At 44.9% G+C, this 6,626-nt stretch overlaps 1 non-coding gene across 1 annotated transcript; it reads right to left on the bottom strand.

Moving 5' to 3' along the window:
- Positions 1-2,528: 2,528 nt before the first annotated feature.
- Positions 2,529-2,639, bottom strand: LOC115940771 (U6 spliceosomal RNA). Its single transcript, XR_004075504.1, has one exon. It is a non-coding gene; the product is annotated as a U6 spliceosomal RNA (small nuclear RNA).
- Between the last annotated feature and the right edge of the window lie 3,987 nt (positions 2,640-6,626).

The raw sequence follows: 6,626 nt of genomic DNA on the forward strand, positions 1-6,626 counted from the left end.
AGGGTCAGAGAGAGAGGCAGACTCCCTGATGAGCAGGGAGCCCGACGTGGGACTCGATCCCGGGACTCCAGGATCATGACCTGAGCCGAAGGCAGTCGCTTAACCAACTGAGCCACCCAGGCGCCCAAGAAGTCTGGTTATCTTAATATTAAAAAGATCCTCCAGGTGCCTGGGTGGCTCGGTCAGTTAGGCTTCCGACTCAGGTCATGATCTCGGGGTGGTGGGATAGAGTCCCACCTCGGGCTCTACGCTCAGCGCAAGAGTCTGATTCAGATTCTCTCTCCCCCTCTCTCCTGCTCTCTCTCTCTCAAATAAATGAATAGATAAAATCTTTAAAAAATAATAAAAATAAAAAATACTTTATAAAAAGAACCTCCAGCTTTCATCTTGCCAGTGAGGTCATTATACGATGAAGGAGACTGAGGCACAGAGAAATCAGGTGCCTTGCCCCATGTTATTGTTAGTGACAGAGCTAGAGCACGGGGTAATTGACTCCCAAGCTTTTTGTCCCACAGGTTGATGAACTCATGTGGATGCCAGCGAGCTCATAGCAAAAATCACATAGCTGAAGAGCCCAGGTTTCGCTGGCCAGTGAGTCCAAAGTTTGTCACACGAGCAAAGTCTCCCAAACTTGGTCAGCTCTGTGCCTCTACCTGCTCATTCAGGAATTGATCCCTCTCCCCAAAGTTTCCCTACCCAGGATCTTTTGCTTAGTCCTGCTCAGGGACAGTCTGCAGCCCACGAGCCCCTTGTGGAAGATACAGACTCTGTTAGTTCAGCTGCTATGCCCTCCCTTGGGTCTTTCCTGATTCTCCACCAAGTTCTGCACATCTCTGCAGATGGGTCTCTGAGCCAGAAGCAGCACTCTGCGAGCCAAGCCAGGGCAGGAGCAGAGGGGGACAGGAGGGGGCGGGGCATGTGCAGCTCACTGTGTGTGGCCTTTGGCCACTTTGGTCCCAAAGCAGGTGTGTGTATCCCAAGCCTCCCAGTCTCTCATGAAATACAGACTCTGTTACTTGCTCTGTCACTATTCCCACAGAGGCTCACAGCCAGGCCTTCAGCCATGAGGGAATGTAAGGGAAGAGTTTGAGGCAACTATCCAGACAATTTTTGCCTTCCTAGCCTTGTATGGCCTTTATCTCCCCTCACACCAACCCAGTGCCTCTCCACCAACACACACACACACCAAAAAACAAAAACAACAACAACAACAAAAAGCACACAGGAGTAACATCTGGCACCTCCTTCCTCAATCACCCAAAAAACAAAAAGCGCCCACGCGTATGTGTTTGGACTCGTACAGAGAGGCCTTTGGAAGAAAGTAACTGCCTAACTTTGAGCACCAGAAGCATCTGAGTTCTAGCTCTGTCTCAAAGAAGATAAACCTTTACCATTATTGGAATCATATCATAAGCTGATCATGTGCTTAAATAAATTACGGCTGGGTGGGGGAGAAAGCATCATTCCTAAGCAATGCCTGCCTTAAGTTTACGTTCCCACAGGAGTAGAAGCTGAGAAGGAAACGAGTACTGGTACTATATTCGAAAGGCAAGCCCAGCATACCCCCACGAGAAAGTAGGGACAAGAAAGTGAGACAAGAAAAGGAGGAGAAACATCAGTACAGGATATGTGCCTAAGTAAGCCATTAACTATGAGCTACTACTGGGGCTCAGTCCTGCTGGGAACCCTCTCAGAAACTGTGAGGAACTTGCCTCAGAATCATAGTCAGGACAAGAGAGGGGGAGAAGAGGGTGCAAAATTTAAGGAGGCACTTGCCCTCAAGGTCGGCCACATCAAGTCATGCAAAACAGAGTCAGCCCTGCTCTGAATCATTCTACTGGGAAGACCGCAGCATTTACTCATTGCTTTCCATCTCTCGTTGGTTGAGAATGGCCCCCTGCCCCAGGGGTGCTGATGTCCCTGCACTTCTGGGCTGAACCTGTCTGAGGCTCTGCAAGCTCCTCAGGTGAGTGCCAAGAAAGTCCCTAGGCAGGGAAAAGGGGAAGCAGGTGTGGGGGGTGGGAAGCTGTCCATGCCCTGGAAAGTGTCTACAGCTGCCACCAGTGAGGATGGGTAGGTAAAGGGGATAGGAGCAGGGCATCAACTGCATCTGTTGCATGCTCTACACATACCAACAGTATCTTGAATATGCATCAAAATTAGGAAACTCGTGTGCAGACCCCAGTATTGGTAAATACGTGGGCTTCCCATAACTCAACCAACATCTCAAAACTCAAAGCAAGTTGAAGGCAAAAACATTCTGCACTTAGAGGTACAGAATTTAAAAGGTGGGTGAAAGAATAAAATGTGGTTCCAGCTTTTTCTTAAAGATTTATTTATTTACTTTAGAGAGAGAAAGTGAGAGCATCAGCAGGGGGAGGGGAAGAAGGAGAGGGAGAGAGAGAATCTCAAGCAGACTCCTCACCGAACTTGGAGCCCGACTAGGGGCTCGATCCCACAACCCTGAGATCATGACCTGAGCGGGAATCAAGAGTTGGACGCTTAACCGACTGAGCCACCCAGGTGTCTCAAACATGGAACGCCGCCATCAATTTGCATATCATGTTTGCACAGAGGCCATGCTAATATTCTCTTTATCATTCCAACGTTATTAGTATGTGTGCTGCCAAAGTGAGTGCTCCAGCTTTTGAAGAGCAAGTTCAGAGGAAGAATGAATTTCCCTAAAAAAATGGAGCCATCTTTTTTTTTTTTTTTTGGCAAAGTTGACATACAATGTTACATTAGTGTCAGGTGTACAACTTAGTGATTTGACAAGTTTACATAGTGTGCTATGTTCATCACAAGTGTAGCTACGATCTGTCCCATTACATCACTGTTAGAATATCACTTACTATTCCTGAGGTTCTTCTTTTTATTCCCATGACTTACTCATTCCATAACCGGAGGCCTGTATCTCCCTCCCTCCTTCACCCATTTTACCCAACCCTTACCCCCAAAATGGAGCCATCTTTGAGATTTGGGATTTGTTTTGAGGAAAACAGGTACCATTGATAAGTCCCCTAGCTAGAAGTGGGTCTCTGCTTCCTGTGCCATTTCACATTCATGGGAGAAGACACAGTCTGCCCGATCTACACTTGACAGAAAGTTTGTCTCCGTGTCCTTAGCTATAGAATTCAGTTGCTCAGAATGAGGAAAATTATACCCTCCTATAAAGTCATGGTCTCAGAATGTACAAATAAGAGTCTGAGGAACAATTTGTAAGATATTCCACTTATTCTAGATAAGGGGGCAACCCAAAAAAGTATAAAATTTAAGACTTACGTATTGCTAATCAAAAGCAGAATCCTTAATTGCTCCCATAGCTTTTCAGGGCCTTTCTTGGCTTTCTTGGTATAACTTCCAGCTATCGCCTGTCAACTCCCTTCTGAGAACACCACCCCTCCCTTTCTTGATCTATACATGAAATCTTGGCTTCCATTCTTGACTAACGACTCTTTCCATGAATATGTCAGTGGCTCTGTGTGTGTGTGTGTGTGTATCAGAAGCAGCTTTATAGGTTAACACCTTTGGTAAAACTCAAAAAAGCACCCTCTCCATACACTATCTAGTTATGCTGCTTTTTTATCTCACGCCCAAAAGGCACCTTCTCTGAGGAGAACCACGATGTGCAGGTTTCAGGCTGGCCAAACCCAAGCCAGACAGTCATGGATCAGTTGGTTACGAGCGCCTCCAGGGGTGTCTGACTGCTTCCAGCCCACACTCAGAACTGACTACAGGAATCCTGAAGATTTTAGATTTGCCTATAAGTCTGACCAGAAAGAGTAAGAACCACTGCTAATTGGAATCCACAAGGGTAGCTGTTCAGTGAGTCAGTGCATCACAAGGAAAAGAAGTTACATAGCCCTCCTCTGAGAAATACATTTGGCAGAATTCTGTCATTATTCATGACTTAGATTCCAGGATTCACTAAGAAGAGACAGGAGACTGGGTGTTCACAGATGGAAGAAATGACACCGCTTCAGAGCCAAGTGTTCAGCTCTTCTCTGACACCAATCAATATCTAATTTGATTGCTATAGTGACTGCTAATGCAGTATAATGAATATGTGTATATCCAGCATTTCAGGTTACTGAGAATTGAATGAGGTTTCAGAATTTTATTTTGTTTTCCATAATCAGTCGGAAGATCTGTTCCAGGTCCAATTAATACATTATTTTAATTCCTTCTTCATAGAGGCATTAGACATTTGAAATGCCCATATGTGTCAGGCACTGCATTACTCACTTGAGAAATAAAAATGACTAGAGTGAAGTTCTTGCCCTCGGGGAGTCTGACGTCTTCTGAGAAAGCTAACTGTCTGAGGGAAAAGCTTAGGATGGTTTTAGAAACATACGGGATCTTTGCTTATTGGGGATTTCAGCAAATCACTGAATGAAGAGATTTCACAGTCTTTATGAGCGCACAAACAAAAACATTTCTTTCATCATGTCAAGCAAACCACAATACCTTCTGGCTACTGTTCACTACATTCCTGCATGGGTGTGGGATGTGGTTAAACATTTACCAGTAGCAGTACCCTTTCTCAACTTAATTCGGATATGGATGATGAACAAATAAAACAGAAGCGAAGCAGCTCTGCTTGAAGTGTCAGGAGGGAGGACCCCCAGACATCTTGTGATTCGGTCTTCCCTCTCGCACACAGCAACCCCTAAGAAATATTTGCAAAAGCCCTAGGATGCCACAAGGCGCTATTTGAAAACCACGCACTGAGCAGATGTCCAAAATTCCCTCCAGCTCTGAAGTCTGCAGAGCTGACACTTAGACACTTCACTAAGAGAGTGTCTCTAGACTAGACTCTTGGCTGCACTGCTCAGGCTCTCAGTGGGCCTGCTAGCAGGCACAATGCCCATTTGCCCCCTCAACACTATGCTCGTTTTGCGTGCGAACTGGATTTAGTCCACCTTGTGTCTCCAATTTCTACCACAAGGCCTGGCACTAAATAAAAGCAAGAGTGAATACAGAATGACCAACAAATGTGGCTGAAGACAAATAGGATTCTCCTGGAGGAAGCCACTGTGAAAGAAGGGCGGGGGCAGAAATGTATCCTGTTACAGACTAAATTTCTGTGTCCCCTCAGAATTCATATGCTGAAATCCTAACTCTTAATATGGTGGCATTAGGAGGTGGGGTCTTTGGGATGTTAATCAGGTCATGAGGGTGGAGCCCTCTTGAACAGGATTAGTACCCTTAGCAAAGAGACACGGGACAGCTCTCTTGCTTTCCTTCTGCCGTTTGAGAACACAAGAGAACATCAGTCTGCAAGTCAGAAGAGGGCTCTCACCAGAATCCAACCACGCTGGCACCCTGATCACAAACTTCTAGCCTCCAGAACTGTGAGATATACATTTCTGTTGCTTATAAGCCACCCAGTCTGTGGTGTTCTGGGATAGCAGGCCATACTGACTAAGGTAACACACTCTGATCACCTCCTAGTTACCTGTTTACCTAGACATCTATACAAACACACTCACACACACATACACTCGCGCACGCACACGCACACACCCATGCACGGACACAGGCGCACACACCCCTTAGCCTTATTCATGGCAAGAAAGCAACAGCTATAGAATGCCCTACTTGACTCTCCCTGTTCTAGATAATGTGTGCTCGGGCTATTTCCTACACATTTACTTATTCTTTAAACCCCTAGGAAACTGACCAATTCTTATTCCATCCTCCTTTTTGCTTCTAGCCTTTTCTCCTTCTCTCTTATGCTCAGAGTAGACATTCAGGACATGTTAGGACTTTCCCCTCTCCTTCCCAAGATAGGATCTACAGATTCTCATCAACTTTTTTATGTTTATGTCTTTCCTAAACCAGATACACGGTGTTAGAAACAGTACCACTGATCAGTGTGACCATTAGAAAATAGAGTGTGATAGGCATTTCCACCTGCTATGGATACTATTCTATTATTCAGCAACCATTTTATACGGTCAACTCACGTGACATTTGAAATTGACTAAAATATCCATGTCTTCTTTTCATGAACTAACAAGAAGACCATTCTCCATCATATACTTGTGCATTTTTTAAGACACAGACTTAGGACTTTACACTGCATTTATTAAAAATCATTTATTAGTTTGATATTTTTCTCTCTTCTTAAAGATTTTATTTATTTCTTTGACAGAGAGAGAGCAGGAGAGCACAAGCAGGGGAGAGAGGCAGAGGAATAGGGAGAAGCAGGCTCTCCGCCGAACAGGAAGCCCCATGCGGAACTCGATCCCAGGACCCTGGGATCACGACCTGAGCCAAAGGCAGTCGCTTAACCAACTGAGCCACCCAGATGCCCCAAAAATTATTAGTTTGGGGTGTTGTTTCAGTTGGCTTTATTTTCATTCTTGAAAAAAAATCTTGATTTTGATATTCATTGTATTGAGTATCTCTAAAATGTTGTATAAAGGTACATACAAATTTCATTTCACTTAGTGATAAAATTGGAGGACAATTAAAAGTCCTGTGACATGCCACTGTATACCTCCCTTGAGGTTGCCATAGGCCTATTAGCCACTTGTTGAACCAGCACATTACCATTGGGGTGACTTTTCTCCATCTTGTCCTCAAGAAAACACTTTAACCTGACTGAAATCAAGATACAC

Source organism: Leptonychotes weddellii, chromosome 14 (genome assembly GCF_054177405.1).
Source record: "Leptonychotes weddellii isolate Sample4059 chromosome 14, ASM5417740v2, whole genome shotgun sequence".
Taxonomy (NCBI): Eukaryota; Metazoa; Chordata; class Mammalia; order Carnivora; family Phocidae; genus Leptonychotes; species Leptonychotes weddellii.